This window comes from Oreochromis niloticus, linkage group LG3 (assembly GCF_001858045.2).
Source record: "Oreochromis niloticus isolate F11D_XX linkage group LG3, O_niloticus_UMD_NMBU, whole genome shotgun sequence".
Classification (NCBI taxonomy): Eukaryota; Metazoa; Chordata; class Actinopteri; order Cichliformes; family Cichlidae; genus Oreochromis; species Oreochromis niloticus.
The window spans coordinates 25233062-25251114 of record NC_031967.2 but is presented as its reverse complement, the minus strand read 5'-3'; the positions used below and the strand labels follow the sequence as shown (position 1 = coordinate 25251114).

The 18053-nt window shown below is 38.1% G+C and overlaps 1 protein-coding gene and 1 long non-coding RNA gene across 2 annotated transcripts in view; both read right to left on the bottom strand.

Annotated features, from left to right (window-relative positions):
- LOC109194483 (titin) overlaps positions 1 to 18053 on the bottom strand; it is a 722900-nt gene that overhangs the window by 675663 nt on the left and 29184 nt on the right. The window lies entirely within an intron of this gene.
- LOC106097065 (uncharacterized) lies at positions 6211 to 11536 on the bottom strand. Its single transcript, XR_001223402.3, has 3 exons — positions 11328 to 11536; positions 9755 to 10027; positions 6211 to 6263 (listed from the first exon to the last, which is right to left on the bottom strand). It is a non-coding gene; the product is annotated as an uncharacterized LOC106097065 (long non-coding RNA).

Genomic DNA, 18053 nt, shown 5'->3' with positions numbered 1-18053 from the left:
GAATGGTTCAGAAAAGAAGAGAAGCTTTTCGGGGATACTTGGTGTATTACTTTCACAAGCTGCTGCTGTCTGAACACAGAAAAATCAACTCCCGCTGGGTTTTACCATGGATGATCCACACTACCGTAACTCCTCGAGCACTTGGGTTAAGAGAAACATTTCAAACGGTTACTGAAAGATGAGAAGATGAGTATTACGAAACTTTACACTGCATCATTAGAATGCACGTGCAAAGACGGTCCAATCACAGGGAAGAATTGATGACACACGGAACAGAGAGGCGGGTGTGGAGAAGTGACAACACCTCAAAATGCCTGGAAATTAATAAAATAAAAGGGAGGATTTATGAAAAACTGAGTGGAATAGGCTCAAAAACTTTTTTGTACCAATTTAGTAGAGTTCATATTTAAAGTTATGTTGTATTACATTTGGTTGAATATCAGTTTCAACTTAACTATAAGTCTGAAAAAAACAGAGTTTGTTTTTCTTTCCCACTTTAAACTGTGGTTCCACTCATAACAATACAATAATGTGAAATGGCTGCCAGATATTGAACTCTGAGGTTATTCTGAAAAAAGGGCAAAAGCATTCACTTATAGTTTGATTCTGAGATTCTTACAGCCAAAATTACCAAATAAGTCCAGGTGGCTACTTGGTAAATAAAGGGTCTTTCACAGGACCGACCTTGAACACTGATGTCTCTCTGATGTGGAGAACAGATAAGTTCTTTGTTCTGTACTTTGTTCTGTTAGCAACATGTTGGGCAGCAATGAAGTGAAAACAGAATAACTAACTGAACATATCATAAATAATGATAAAAACAGCTGGTTATCAGTGTGAGAAACACACTCTTCACAGCTTCTCTTCACAACTATATGCTGATATTATTCTAAAGGACAGTTTTCATCAGTTCTCACAGTGTGGTATTTTTCCCAGTACAGGTAGATCATATAAAAATGTGCAGTCCACACAGAGAACAAGTGCAGTGCTACAGGGGCACACCTGACACTTTTATCCCTTCAACTAAGGAAATACTTTATATTTATATCTGAGAATGTCAGCATGTAGTTGTCAAGAGAACACCACTGTGCTGTTATTGTCTGCATTTCTTGTTGCCTCTTTGCTAAAACAAGTCATTTACTGAACAAAACATTTTTCTCTTCAACCACAGGCTGCATTTCCTCTTTTCTGGGAGCTCAGACAGAAATCATGAGTCATTTTCAGCTGATTATTAAATGTAATATAGCAGACAGTTAGAAACGACATTTTTATACATATATAAGCATCACGAGTCACTCAGAGGAACAAAGAAGTGTTGTTGTGATATTATTTTGATTATTTTTTAAAGCACCACAATTATTTTACACACATCAAACTGTTCACAGCATAAAAGACACAAACATCACCTACAGAAAACAATTTGATCAAACACAATTTTTTCTTGAACATGAATCACACTGTAAAATCTGAACAATGACTTAACAGTTTTTGTGCATCACAATTTGGCAACAAGTAATGTATATTAACATGGGAATTATTATTATTAGTATTATTATTATTATTTTTATTATTATTATTATCATTATTATTTGTTGTTGTTGTTACTGATATGCAAAAATATGCAATAAACATGTCCATACAGTAAGCTTTAAAGATCGCAGGTAAAATTCAGGAGGAAGTGAGTGAACATCTTCAAGAGATTTTTTTAAATAAGAGACTGAAACAAACTCGTAGAACCAAATCATGAAATTGTGTCTTGATGGAAACAATGTCCCACACTCACTCACTCCTCTTATCAAGACCTTCAAGCTGAAATCCAGATGTGAGGTTGTTGTATTCATCTGCTGAAATAATGAAGTTTGATCAGTCAGATCAAATATTTACATTTCTTACAGCTCTGTTATTATCAGAGTTTATACTGTTTGTACCACTTCCAGTGTTTCCAGAGCCTCTGATTGGTTCATAGACTGAAAGATCACCTACAAGTCATTGAAAATAAGAAAGAAGGAAAAAATAATGATTTATTTTTGTTTTTGTTTAATAAAAGATTTTTTCTTCTTCACTATAAAAACTGTAATAAAGACAAAAGTAATAATTTCTGGGCTCACCATGAAGAAGAGAGGAGTAAACCTGAGTTTGATTCTGGTTGGCTGTTTGTTGTGAAGCAGAGCTTTGATTGGTGCTCTGAGACTGAGTGAGACTGAAACATGCAGCAAATCATGTAAATTTAATGAGGAATAATTCAAAGTTATTGTTGTGTTTAAAATGAAACTAAACTGCTGCACCAACCTGTTACAACAGGGTTCTGTAAAAACACAAACATTATTACATCAGTTTGTTAGAAAGTGTCACAGCATTAAAATAAATTATTTTTCTTGTAAATTTTCAATCAGAAAGTCTCTCACCCTTTATTTTTCTGTAGCAACACATCAGCAGCAGCACGACAATAATTCCACTAACAAGTCCGATGATGAACGGAACGATAAATGAACTTCTTTCATGTTCAAAACCTGAAATGAGAAAATTTTAGGTCAGAGCCAGAAACAAAATAAAGCTGAACAGATCACATGATCACATAATAAAACAAACAAACAAAAAAAACACAAACCATAAAACACAACATTAAACATTAAAAAATATTTTTAAATATATATATGTTAAAAAAATCCAGGAGTAATAATAAATATATAAATTAATAAAGAAAGAAACAAATGAGAGGGTCAGTTGTTAGAACCTGCTGCATGGTGTCTCTAAAAATCAGCATAAAATGTTTAAAATTTGTGTTGAAGCTACAGGAAAGTAAGTAGTAAAGAATACCTTGCACAGTGAGTTTGACTCCATTACTGAACTCTCCAGAGTCAGACTCACACCAGTACACTGTAACACCCTCCTGTAAGCTGTGGATCTTATAAGAGGATCCACGCAGTTTCTGGCAGTCACAGTGAGACAGGAAGCCGTCCTCAGAGAACTTCCTCACTCTCCACTCAGTGAAGTTTCCCTCACAGGTCAGTGAGACAGAGTCAGAGATGAAGTGTTGCACTCTGTCAGGACTCACTGTGAGAGACGCTGCTGAATGAACATCTGAAAAAGTGAATATTGTAAAACTTCTTCTAAACCTCTGCATGTCTCCAACTCTTTATTTGCTGTCACATGTTAACACTCAGTCTGTGTGTTCATCTATTTATCCTCTTTTCTACCAGTATTTTCTTTTCCTCTCTGACTCAGTCTTTTTCTTCTTTTTTAGTTTGTTGTTCATTTCTTTGGCCCCATTTCTCACCACCCTGTGACAGCTGAGATACGTCTGTGGGTTCTCAGTCGTTCTCAGGTCATCGTAGTTATGAGCACTTGAAAAGAAGGTAACTGTTTCCTTCTTTCCAAGCATTCAAGACAGCTGGGATAGACTCAGTGTTCCCCACAACCCTGAATTATAGTTAAGGAAGTCAACAGATGAGTGGATGTTTGTTTCTTTGGGCCTGTCTGTGTCTCTTCTTTTCAAAATAATCTCCTCATTTTACTCCCTCATGTTTAATCTGTCCTCCATGTTTCCATGTTGGAGAAGATTTTGTAATTAGGAAATATCTAACTGGGAAACATAAAAGTATGAGTCATCTGCCAATATGGGCTTTAAATATTATTTTAACCTAGTCACAGGAAATAGAGGGTCAATAGTCATGCAGAGGAAAGACAAAACATGCTTTATCTGCTGGCAGCTCATGTGGAGCTTAGTACACGTCATGTGACATAATGAGCTTTGAGTCATCACTCTCAGCATTATCCACCTGATACAGATCACTCTGAACACACTTCAGTCATTTGCTGTAATGTTTCTGTCATAATTCTGTGATATTGTCTGTTTCACAGATTCCTTCTACAGTGAGATATTTTGCAGCAGCAGGACCAAAACTAACAATCTTTGAAGTATATTTTAAATGAACAATAACAGCAGCTGTTATTTGTGACGTCTTCTTCTAGCGTCCATCTGCAGTCAGTGTTTGTCAGAGCTGTTAACCTGCCTGCTGACATCTTTGTTTCTTTATTAACTATACTTGACTTTTTTATCTGAACACCTACCTGAGCACTAAACAAAGAGTCTTAACTGTGTAAATCCTGTCTGTGCACTAAGTAAAAATAATTAGTACAAACAGTAACTTGAGTTTGAATATCAAAGTAAAAGTATTCAAAGAGAAAATATTAAAATCTCATAGATGTCTTTTGTTTTTCATGTTGTCACTGAAAAATAAGAAAAGGAAACAAGGAAATTCAGTTTGGTTTGATCACAGAGAGAAAGGAAAATATTCAGTTCAGTTCTTCTTTTGGGGAGTTTTAATGTACACAGACATCAATGGTTGTCATGGAGATGAAATTTCTATGGTCTAAATCTTGGTGAATAAAAATGATGACCAAACATGAGTTTATTGAAAGGACAGAGAGAAACAAACTGACCTGCAGACCAGACAAAGTTTGGTTGACTGTGATCAGTGTGATACTCTGGGTCTCCTCTTCCAGCTCTGCACACATATCCTGCTGTGTGTGTCTGTCCATGAATGATGTAGGAGTCCTGTGCAGTCCCACTGCCATCAGGTAGCAGCTCATAACTGGAGGATTTCTCTGATAGATCAGGAACAGCTTTATACCAGTAGAAGCTCCATCCTGCAGACGGATGTTCAACCTCACAGTTCAGAGTTACTGAGGCTCCAGGACTCAGCCATGATGGAGACACAGTGAGGACAGGACGGGGTTTATCTGTTCAACAAAGATTTTCTCTCAATGTTTCGTCTCTTAACTCTGAATTCAATGTCACTAAAATGTTGACTCACAAATATTTATGATGAACTTTAAGAGTGAGACTATCTAAACATGTCAAATATCTCAACATGTACTAATAAAAACACATTTTTACAAACTGTTTCTATTTCCAGGTTAAATGAACTATGACTCTACTTACTGTCAGAAACTGTCAGTGTGACTGAATCACTCCACTCTGTTGTTTTATGCTGTGAACTTTTCATTCTGCCCTTACAGCGATAGTTTCCACTGTTGGATGATGAAGCAGATCTAATCCTGTATTCATTTTGATTTGGAGCTTTTATCATGCTGTTTGTTTCCCACTCATAATCCCACTCAGTGTCTCCTCCATGGATCTCACATCTGACAGTGATCGTCTCTCCTCTGTATATCTCAGACCAGTTTGGATACAGAGTCACAACAGGCCTGTTTGAGACTGTTACTGTTCAAGAAAGTACAATAAAAACACATGAATGTCAAAAATGTTAATGCCTTTTGTTCTTCATCTTCCTCCTTAATCAGGAATTTATCTGACTTCATGTTAAACTCACCAGTTTTCCCAATCCTGACTGACTGGCTGTCCTCTGTGTAGTAAACTGGATCTCCTCTCCCTCCTCTGCAGTGGTACAGACCTCCTTGTGAGACACTAATAACTCTGTTTGCTTCATTTCCTCTCATGAGCTGAGCTTTAGAAGAGACTGAATCACGTCTGAACCAGTCAAACTTCCAGCCAGCAGAGCCCTCCACAGAGCAGCTCAGTGTCACACTGCCCCCTGCTGGTATGACTGAACTTTGTGCTGTCAGTGTGGCTCTGGGTTTACTTGCTGTTGAAGAAACAAAACCATTAAAAAAATTAAATCATCATCAGGAATAAATTTCTTACAGTACCAATCACACATTAAACATTCACAGAGTAATTTATCTACAAACACAAAAAAAATAATTAGTTTCCTGCATGTCACACATTAGATTGTCTAACAAACTAAAGATTTCACTGATTTATCATTCTCTTATCAAACTGTCATCTCTGTACATTCCTCTTTAAACTGCTGATATTTTAAGAGCCTCCATGGTGTCTCTACTTTCTGTTTGCACAGTGAGAAAAACTGTTGTCCTGAGCTGCCTGCAGACAGCTGGATCATTGTTGGAGTTTTCCTGTTAAGACAGATGTAAACATGAAAACATTAAATGTCAGCATGAATCATGGTCCAACTCACATGAAACTGTCAGTGTGAAGGCATCACTCCATCCTGTTAAGAGATAGTCACTGCTACCCCGACATCTGTAGTCTCCACTGTGGGACACTGAAACTCTGCTGATCCTGTATTCACTGGATGTTGGAGGGCTGTTTGTGTTGGGTGCTGTCCATTCATATTTCCACACCTTTCCTTCACCTCCCTGAATCTCACATCTGAGAGTGATTGTCTCACCAGTGAATATCTGAGACCAGCTGTGCTGCAGATTCACAGCAGCCAAAACTGTTCAACAAACAAATAAACACAAATATGAGACCAGCTGTGCTGCGGCATCACTGTGATCCTGTTACGAACTGAGAAAAACAAAAACATCACCGTTGAATGATTTGTTGTTCAGGAGTCTTTCAAAAATAACTCAAATATTAGGATTAGAATTAATTTCAGTGTGCAGACTACGTTTTGGTTGCAATGATAAAATGTCAGGATAATGAGGTTTACTCTGTCCTTTCGGGCAAACTCTTGCATTGATGTAAACGAGGTTCTGATGATGCAGATGTTAATAATAATTCAATTTCCAACCTAACAGCCCCAGGTCAGTGTCTCAGTTTTACTGGCCCATGAATATTTCTTTTGGCCTGCAAAAAACCTTTATATTTATAATTTTAAACATTACCGCATTTGTATTAATATTTTGTATTACTTTAATTTAAATTGTAAAAATGATGTAATAAAAGCCTTGAAATAAATATGGTCATGATACACCCCACGTCCCCTTTTGCCCATTCTTGCTGCAGTTATCACTGGTATAAAATGTTGGAGAGCTGCCGTGAGCCTTCTGAAAGCTGACTGATTTTAACATGACACCAGGCAAGTTAACAGTTCATCTGCATATTTTAATGTGACTTCTGTATCTTTTATGCAGATTTTTTCCCTGTGTAAAACAAACAGCGGTGGATGGCGTAGGTAAAAAGCTCACTTTTCCTGAATTTAGAGTTTATTGATCAAGTCATGAAGGAGGTTTGATGAAGGACTTCTGAGCTCTTTCCCAGGAAAGGTTTTAGAGGTGAAGACAGGAACAGCGCTGCTGTTTTACACACTAGAAACACATTTTCTTTCACTCAGCTTGAGCTCACCGTTTCTGTAACAGCTCCACCTCTTTGCTCTTTGCTACATGTGTGCAGACTGACTGCATGTTGAACTGTGTCAGCATCATCATCACTGTTGCTGTTTTTTTTTTTTAATCAATGTTTTTGTAGGAAAACTGGCGGCTGCATGCGTTCAGTGTTGTCATACTTTTTTATCAACAGGCGTGCTTCTTATTATGTTTCTATTGCAGGTCTATTTATAGCTGCAAATGTGTGTGAAACACTCGAGTTCACATGTTGACGACTGAACTCTACAGAGCTGTTTGTTAAACAAAGCATCAAAGCAAAAAACTGTGTGAAAGATTTTTTATAATCGTTTTATGAGAATTACTCGATGAATAGTTGCAGCCGTAGTGCTCGAGTACTTTGACATTTTGATAAGCTGTAGTTGACTGTGTGCGTTGGTTTCTCTGTGAGCTGATTGGAAATGTCAAAGCAAAATACCTTCTATAAAAATATGTCAGCGTCAAAGCTTAAACTATATTAAATTTTAAATCTTAAATAAAACAGATCTGGCAACCTGACATGAATGTGTTATTGTCACAGTCCTGGCTCTGGTGACCCACTGTTTGTTTTTTGGTTTAAGTTATATTCTTTGAATTATTGTTTTCTGGGATTTTTTGTATTGATAGTTTCTGGTTTCCTGTTCTGTTCTTTGCCTTTCGTTGTGTTCCTGGTGTCATGTCTGTAGTGAAGATTTGTTCTGTATTCTTGTTTTCCTTTTGTCTCCATGTGTTGAATGCTTGTCTTGTTTCTCTGTCTCTACGTCTTCCCTGTGTTCCATGTCTCAGTGTCTATTCTGCGTCTTTATGAATGTCATGCTTCCTGTTTTATTTTGATAGTCTCTGTCCTGTGTGTAGTGTGTCTAGTTTTGCTTTCCCCTTGTTTCATTATGTCTAATTAGTCCCAGCTGTGTTTCCCTCCTCTCTCTCACTCCCTCATTACTGCCTGTGTATTTAAGCCTGTATTTTCTTCTGTTTGTTGCTGATCCATCTGCTTGTCATCCCCTGCCTTCACCCGTTGTACTTTTCTGTGTTCTAGGTTCCCTGTTCTTCGTCCCTGTCTTCATGTTCTATGGTCCCCTCTCAGGTTTAATGTGTCATGTTCTGGGTTTCTGGTCCTAGGTTTTTGTTACTTTGTATCATTTTTAGTTTTTCCCAGTTTAGGTATTTCTTAATTTTGTTCCTTTCCTGGTTCTGTTTATATCACACAACAGTAAAAAAAAAAAAGCTCATTCGCAATAAGTCATTTGTCAGGGCTTGCACTTGGGTCCTTTCTCTCACCCCTCCACACGACTGCCGTCGCAGCCGTGACAGTTATATAAGCTTTCCTGTTCAGATCAATAACTTTAGACATCATTAGCCCACTGATTACTCTGCAGAACACATGATTTAATGGTTTTCAGTAACAAGAAAATAAGTAAAATTAAGTATTTTATTTTAAAATAATAATTTTATATTAGAAATCTGCAAATCTGATTATATTAAGAGGAAGAAAAAGACTGAATTCTCATAATGTGCTTGAGTTTTAAACTTTAGACTTGACTCCATCCATTCGCTTCCGCTTATCCTTTTCAGGGTCGCGGGGGGCGCTGGAGCCTATCCCAGCTGTCATAGGGCAAGAGGCGGGGTACACCCTGGACAGGTCGCCAGTCTGTCGCAGGGCCAACACACAGGGACAGACAACCATTCACATTCCATTAAATTAAATTAATTACTGGGTGTTCACTGGACAGGGGGACAAGCAGTGTGCTTTTTTCTGGCTTTAGAAAAAAATACTAAACTCACAAGTCTCCACAACTGTGACGCCACTGCTGTTCTTTGTGTAGAAAACTGGATCTCCTCTCCCTCCTCTGCAGTGGTACAGACCTCCTTGTGAGACACTAATAACTCTGTTTGCTTCATTTCCTCTCATGAGCTGAGCTTTAGAAGAGACTGAATCACGTCTGAACCAGTCAAACTTCCAGCCAGCAGAGCCCTCCACAGAGCAGCTCAGTGTCACACTGCCCCCTGCTGGTATGATTGAACTGTGTGCTGTCAGTGTGGCTCTGGGTTTACTTGCTGCTGAAGTTACAAGAAAAATTACATTATATTATCATTTACTTCAAAGAAAATAACAATAACAAACTGAATAATCACACCTCAAATACTAGTTCAGTTTTGTATGAACACCAAAGAGCAGCAGATGGATATAAACATTAAAACATTAAATGTCAGCATGAATCATGGTCCAACTTACATGAAACTGTCAGTCTGAAGGCATCACTCCATCCTGTTAAGAGATAGTCACTGCTACCCCGACATCTGTAGTCTCCACTGTGGGACACTGAAACTCTGCTGATCCTGTATTCACTGGATGTTGGAGGGCTGTTTGTGTTGGGTGCTGTCCATTCATATTTCCACACCTTTCCTTCACCTCCCTGAATCTCACATCTGAGAGTGATTGTCTCACCAGTGAATATCTGAGACCAGCTGTGCTGCAGTTTCACAGCAGCCAAAACTGTTCAACAAACATACACAATGTGGAGAAAGACACAAACATAAAAACAAACACTTGACAGTTATCAAATGTTATGTTGAGTTTATTCATAAATTTGTGTTTTATTTCACAACAAATCTTAACACTCACCTTGTTTCTGAATTGTAACTGGAGCACTGTCCTCTGTGGAGAAAACTGGATCTCCTCTCCCTCCTCTGCAGTAATAGATGCCTCTTTCTGAAATACTGATAGTGTGCTCTGATGTTCCAGCTCCTATTTTCTGAGCTCCAGAAAACTCTGAATCACGTCTGAACCAGTCAAACTTCCAGCCAGCAGAGCCCTCCACAGAGCAGCTCAGTGTCACACTGCCCCCTGCTGGTATGATTGAACTTTCTGCTTTCAGTTTGGCTCTGGGTTTACTTGCTGTTGAAGTTACAGGAAAAGTAGAACAGATTGTCCATTCAGAAATAATAATAATATAAATAAATAAACACTGTTCACAGATTAACTAAACTTTCAGCTATTTGCACCAAAGAGCAGTAACCCCATAAATCACATCTGAACTTTGAACTTCAAAGTCTTTCAGTGAGTGTAATAAAGTGTTAATGGTAATCACATTAATTACATCCTGGTGACAATATGAGCTGCAATAAATGAAAATATAAAAATAAATACAAGTAAATAAATTCATACATGTAAAAAACATGATGATGTTTTGATATTTAGAAAATAACAGCCGAGTAACTGCAAAACGGCTTTGAATACTACTACTACTACTTGTGACTTAATATTTTATCGTTTACATTTGGGTTGAGTGATATGTAAAATTTTTACAACCAACATTCATCAGCCCAGTAAATAACAATAGGCGATATATTCACCCAGGTGACTTTTTGATGGGCCGAGCAATTAATCATGCACGGACTGATTTGCGCATTTAGAACACAGAAGAAGTCTAAACATGGAGGAACTAGTTGCCAAAAAAATACAAAGTCGCTGCTGCATTTGGGCGCACTCTGACGAGAGTGCCTTTGCTTGCAGCTGGAAGAAGATGCCGTTAAAACAGCCCTGATATTATTCTTTTCTTCCGTTGACTGCTTCTCTTAGCTTTAACCAACATTATTAGCAAACTTACTCATGGGCAGATAAATAAATCACTCTTGTAAAAACGACCAGTGAAAGCCTCAGCCTGTCGTCGATGGTCGATAAATACTCGCCCAACCTTAGTTTACATGAATGATCTTTTTTATTGCGTGCTCAGTTATCTGCTGTTTCATAACAACTCTGTTAAACTCTCAAAATACAAAGTCTCAGTGTTGTAAAAAATGTCAACAAATGTATTTTCCAACAGTCCAGTCAAAACCAAACTGAAAAACAAAACAATTTCTTTCATAAAAATATGAACCTGAATGATCTTTTTTCTTTGTGCCACCTACTCACTGTGAAATGTGGCTTGATAGCTTTAATAAAACAAAGAGTACAGGGTCTTGCAACTTTCATGTTACTGATTTTACAAAGATTTTAACAAACAACAACAACAACAACAAACAATTGGCCAAAAACACCAAATATAAAATAGTAAGCTGCCTGGAAACAGCTGGATCATTGTTAGAGTTTTTAGAGGGTCTTAATTGTTGGTGGGAAGATAATTGTTTCCTGATGTCCTGTTTAAACAGACGTATAAATGAAGACAGGAAACAGTTTGAATTGTAGATAAACTCACATGAAACTGTCAGTCTGAAGGCATCACTCCATCCTGTTAAGAGATAGTCACTGCTACCCCGACATCTGTAGTCTCCACTGTGGGACACTGAAACTCTGCTGATCCTGTATTCACTGGATGTTGGAGGGCTGTTTGTGTTGGGTGCTGTCCATTCATATTTCCACACCTTTCCTTCACCTCCCTGAATCTCACATCTGAGAGTGATTGTCTCACCAGTGAATATCTGAGACCAGCTGTGCTGCAGTTTCACAGCAGCCAAAACTGTTCAACAAACAAATATTGTTAAAAAAGAAACGAACAAACGAACAAACAAACAAAAAAAAAAACAGGGAACAAAATAATAAAAAAAGTTGTTTCCAGCAGCAGCTTTTATCATAATTATGTGAATAAATGCTGATTTGTCTTTAAAAATACCTCAAATACAACAACAACAGCAACAATAATAATAACAGAAAAAATGTTTTATTTCAAGTGAAATGTTCAAACTCACCAGTTTTCTGAATTGTGACTGAGTCACTTTCTGTAATGATGATATTTTTCCCTTCAGCTCTACAGGTGTAATTTCCTCCTTCAGACACAGAGATCACTCTGCCTGATTCATCAGTTATTTTGGACTTTTCTTCACGTGACGTTTGTCTAAACCACTCATATTTTAAGTCAGCAGATTCCTTCACATCACAGGTCAGTGTCACACTGCCCCCTGCTGGTATGGTTGTGCTGTCTGCTGTCAGAGTGGCCTTATCATGTACTGTAAGTTAGAAATACAAAAAAAAAAAAAAAAAACCCAAAACAAGAGAACTATTGTCACTGCAGGTTTAATGAGAATTTTAAAAAGGCAATAACGTTTTACTAGATTTGTAGTTCTGCATCTGTTCACCACCACAGTCGATTGTAAATCAAATAATTAATGTGACTGACTTTCAGTTTTTAGTCAAGGAGTTTTACCAAAAAAAAAAAAAAAAATCATGAATTGTTTTAGAATAACAGTCATTTCTATCCACAGTTAGTTCAGTGGAAGCAGAACTAAACTCAAAACAGCTTTACTGATGAAACTTCACATAAAAACAGAAAACCCAGAGCGGGCTGAGTGCAAAAAACTCAGATACTAACCAAGAAATACAGAACAAACAGGGACAATAACTATGAGGAAGATCAAGAAAAAAGGCTGAAGTACACACATGTAGTGAAGTGGCGAATTTCTGTCCCAAGCTTTGAAAAAATAATTCTTCCACTTCTTAATGTGAGCTGCTGTTAAGGTTCAAATGTTGAGAGAGGAATCCAAAAATAACCACAGATCCGGTCCGGTGTGCAATTAGACAGGATTTTAATGAATACACATGTGTGAGTCCGACCGCTGTGCAGATTTCAGCGTCGAACTAAACTTACAATCATTAGACAAAGGTTTTATAGGGTTAAGATAGTACAGCCCCCTGTTTTGCAAAACAGACACAATACAGCTCACGTCAGCCTAAACCACAAAATGTTCCTGCTAACTTTTAACATATTTTAAAATACATCATGTCTCATCTCCATCCTGGTGTCGCACCATGAGCGCCTCCTTATCTCCCCGAACATCAGGTGCACTTCCTGTAAGCATCAGACAATACGCCAGCACAATTTGCACTTGCAGCAAAAATACATCTTCACTTCTTCCCTACCAAAATAGATCTACTATGGTGTGTATGTGTGTGTGCGTACACGTGCGGGGGCGCGTGCATGCTGTGTACTGCGTACGTGTCATGACCTCTCTCACTATAGGTGTCTGTATGTGTATGTCTCGTCTATCTGTGCGTGCAGAGTTTGCATCTGCTTTCTGAACCTTAGTTGACCTCAACTTAGGCAACCAGGCTAAGGCCATCCTGTGTGTAATGATCTTGACTTATATGTAAAATATATAAAACACCTGTTTCAATCTAACACAACTACTTAAAGCTTAACTCAAAGATAAATGCATAATAAACACCCTACTCCTTGACTTGCACTCACTCTGCTTTCGGTTTCACTTCTGCAAAAGCATGTAACTTCAGAAACATATAACTTCCTGTCTTCTTTTAGCACAGAGTTACTCTTTCACCCTGCAGTCTGCATAAACATTAAAATTATAAATTCAAAAGCACTTCGGGTTATAGATTCAACTCAACAGTTTAAAGTGGTTTTTTCTGGACCTGTAATAAAGACTAATATGATACCAATATATTTGAACATCTGAATGCATCTAAATACAATATCACTATTAACATGAAATGGTAATGATGACTTTAAAAATAGCAGCAAATAATAGCAGTAAAATATTTCTATTCTCAATACTGCCCAGATTTATTTCTGACTCGTACATACAAACAAACGATGTCACGGTCAAAAAATGATTTGCTGCTTCAGCGCACATTTCCATTGCCGTCCTGGCTCATTCTAACCTGCTACCACACATGTGCTCTAATGTTTTCTTACCCAACACATTAAACACGCAGCATATATTCTCTAACAACATATTATACAAAATCAAACATGTAACATAATAACTGAAACAGTATCAAAAATATTTCTCTATAGATTGGCTCTAACATGTAGTAATCAGGGAACTAAATCGGGGAGACAAGACAGAGGGAAGAAACACCTGAAAACAAGACACGGGACAAAGGACTGTCAAAATAAAACAGGAAGCATAAACACTGAAACAGAGCCTAACACATAAACCTGACCCAGACAAAAGGTAAACAAACATGAAGACAAGTCTGACTAAGCACAGGAGATCTAACAGAAACACAGACTAGACTCAGGGAACACAGGGGGATGGGAAACAAGCTTGAAGAATAACTGAAAAAGATAGCTATACACACAGAATATGAATGAAAACATAATCTAAGAAAAAGTTTAATATTAGAAAAACTAAAAACTGAAAAACTACAACAAACCAAGTGAAACAGAGAATATCAAACAGATGCGGAGAGTCCAAAACTGAAAACGCTTGGTCCAAAATCCAGGATCATGACAGATACAGATCCATGCTGTTCAGATTTTATAAACAGGAAGAAAAGAAAAAAAAAAGCAAAATCTTACCTTTTGCATTTCCATAGGAGAGTGTACTGAGCCCTAAAATCAACATTGAAACATCATCAAACTCATTAAAAAAGGTGAATTTTCAGTTCATGTTGATCCTCAAATCAGTTTTTGAGCTCATAAACTATAAACGTTAAATGTAAAACAGCAGCGTATCCCACACAATGTTAAAATGAGCCGAGTCAGCACCAATCACATTCTTAGACAAACCTTTTCACCTCCTCATGATATTTACACAAATGAAAAATAGTAACATGCAAACAGAGAAAGTCAGTGATGTACTTACAAAATAACTCCAGCACGCAGAGCAAAGAGCGCTTCATCCTCACGTCCAGCCCTGCTGCACTCTGATCCTCAGCTGATCTCAAACACTTTGACTTTACATCAATAATAAAAAGAGAAGCTGCATTTAATACAGATAAGACCAGAGTGTTTCTTCTGACTGTGGCCTCTCTGTGCTTCCTTTCCTTTTATACAAACCTCAAACAGCTCCTGTAGCTTTGACCACAGCAGTTGTGTGACGTGTTCACATTTCCTGTCCACTGCAAACATGCAGGCTTGCTTCTTGTGTTTTCTTCTTACCTTCTGTTGTTTCAGGTCAGGTGACATATTTTACCAGCTCATAATTATGTTTTATTCTCAGAGACTTTTATGTGATTTGTGCAGTGTGCTGTGGATCATCATAATGTTGGAATATTTTATCTTGAGTCATCTTATCAGCCAATGTTTGTGGACATCCACAGACATTTATTGTGTGATACATGAATGTTGTCTTCCCAAAATGTGTTGTTGTCACTTTCTAGCCACCACACTCTCCAGGATTATGCACAGACAATGATCTCAAACTATATATTTTGGTTTCATTTGCTCCCAATATCATACGAAATATCACTCATTTGAAGGTGCCAGTGTTCACATTTTAAACAGACAAGACTGATGGTTTGAAAGAGGAGTGAAAGAGGCCATCTATGTCCACTGTGAATGACCATCATTGACCAGAGGTGATGGATTGTGGCATTAGCTATCAGTCACCTACAATGCAGTTTTGAGATCCCTTCCTTGTGCCTCATCCCCTACATGGATCTTTACTCAGGTGACCTCGTGAGATGTAACATTGTACAAGACCATGGTTTTATCTCCCTCCATAAAAACATCTAGTATCCTCTCAACAAAATCCAAGGTGCTCTGGATGTGGTGTTTAGACTGCCTATCAACGGGTTGAGGTTCAAAGCCAGAAACTTTGAGATGTTATAGGTGACCAAGTGGATCATACAGACAATTGATCTTAAAGGTGCACCCTTCATTAAACCATACAGACTTGGATTAGCTTCTCTTCTTATTTTTTGCACACAGGTATAACAGAAAAGCTTTAGTGTTTTTTTTTGTTTTTTTTTAACTTGAGTTTGAACTTATACAAAATGCAGCAAGATATTTTTTTAAAAAAAGCAGTTTTATTGATTAAAAAACACACACTATATATATACATATTGCCGATATCCAAATTTATGATATCGGTATCGGACATAAAAAAGTGGTATCGTGCCATCTCTAGTCAATAGCATTGTCCTATTCTAACTTCTTCTTCAGACAATCGATCAGCCTCTTTGCGTAACCACAAGTAACCAAAAGTGCAAACTTTTCAGTACATATCAATATGTCATGAGGTTGTAATGCTTCAAGATTTAAAGTCTAAAAAGTCCTAAAAACTTGGGGGACTCTGATACTGTAGGAACCATTTCTGTAACACCAGCCAAACAGACACATTAGTATCAGTAGGTATAGATGATTTACTGGATCCTCTGTTGGTTACAAAGCAGTGATTATACTTTGGAGTTTTGTGTTATACTGTGAGGAACTGGCCTGTTTGGAAGTTGCAGTAAGAAGAAAAACATGTCTGTATATGATTTTGTGGACAGAGAGAGTGATGGATGATTTTATTTATTTCAGAGATAAATGAACATTTACAGCACGTCCATGCAGAGACTCTTAAAGACATGAGCGTGAGAAACAAGCTTTTCACCGTTTCTCTTGATGCCCACATGCTTTATTTATTCTTTAGTCCAGCATGTGTCATCACCACAATAAAGCTACTTTTAACCTGTTTTCACACATTGTCATACCTGCACATTTCCACTGTGCTGTGTTGACTTTAAAGGAGACAAACGTTAGACTTCAGGCTGAAACCACAGGCTGCATTTCCTCTTTTCTTGGAGGCCCAGACAGAAATTTTGTGGTGTCTGATTTTCTGCAGATAAAAATAAACCAAACCTACAACAGTCTTTTCCACACATGCAGTCATCACAGTCTGCTCAGAGAAACAAATAACAAACAGTGAGGGGGTGACGTGCACCACTAGACTCATATGTATTATCATCTACAGGCTGAGGAATCTGCAGTACTCTGAAACTTCCTTAATCCCACCCCACCCCAAACCCCTGAATTTTTTTTAAAATGAAACTCAGACTTCCAGCTTTATTTCAGTAGGGTGAACAAGGATTGCATAAAAAATGTGAGAAACTAAAGCATGTTTTAACACAGTCCCAACAGTGGTGGTCTCACAGAGGCTACATCGAGCTCTCCATCGGTGGAGGGTACTCGATCAGCCTGGAGGAGGGCCAAGGGATGGGTCCTGTGACTTACCGCTAGTTGGTCCTCACAGATGACTCCCCAACAGGTTGGTGCACAGTCCATGAAGGCTCTCAGTTCAGCAGCTGTTAGATCAGTCATTGGTTGTCTCAGACATTTACAGTGAGGTCAAAGTATTTGATCACCCTGTGATTTTGCAACTTCTCTTACTTAGAAGTCATGGAGGGGTCTACAATTTTCAGCATAGGTGCATTTCCACTGTGAGAGACAGAATCTAAAAAGAAAAATCCATTAATCACATTGTATGATTTTTCAAACAATATATTTGTAAATTACTGTGTCAAGTAAGTATTTGATTACTTGCTTATCAGCCAGATTTCTGACCCTCAAAGACCTGTTATTTTGCTTTCAAATAGTCCAGCTAAACTCTGCTCATGATTCTAAATTAGTAGCACCTGTTTGAGGTCGTTAGCTGTCATAAAGACACCTGTGCACTCCACAATCAGCCAAAGTCTAAGTAGCAACATAGGCAAAACCAAAGAGCTGTCAAAAGACACGAGACAAAATTGTAGACCTTCACAAAGCTGGAAAGGGCTACGGGGCAATTGCTAAGCAGCTTGGTGAAAAAAGAACAACTGTTGGAGCAATTGTCAGGAAATGGAAGAGGCTAACGATGACTGTCAATGTCCGTCGGCCCCACGGAAGATCTCTCCTCGTGGGGTTTCAGTGATGCCAAGAATGGCGAAGAATCAGCCCAGAACTACACGGGAGGACTGGTCAATGCCGTGAAGAGAGCTGGGACTATCGTTTTCAAGGCTACTATCAGTAATATACTAAGACATCATGGTTTAAAATCCTGCATCGCACGGAAGATTCCCCTGCTTAAGTCAGCCCATGTCCAGGCCCGTCTGAAGTTTGCCAGGGATCATCTGGATGATCCAGAGTAGTCATGGGAGAAAGTCCTGTGGTCAGATGAGCCCAAAGTAGAACTTTTTGGTCTTAACTCCATTCACTGTGTTTGGAGGGAGAAGAATGATGAGTATCATCCCAATAATACCATACGTACAGTGAAGCATGGGGCTG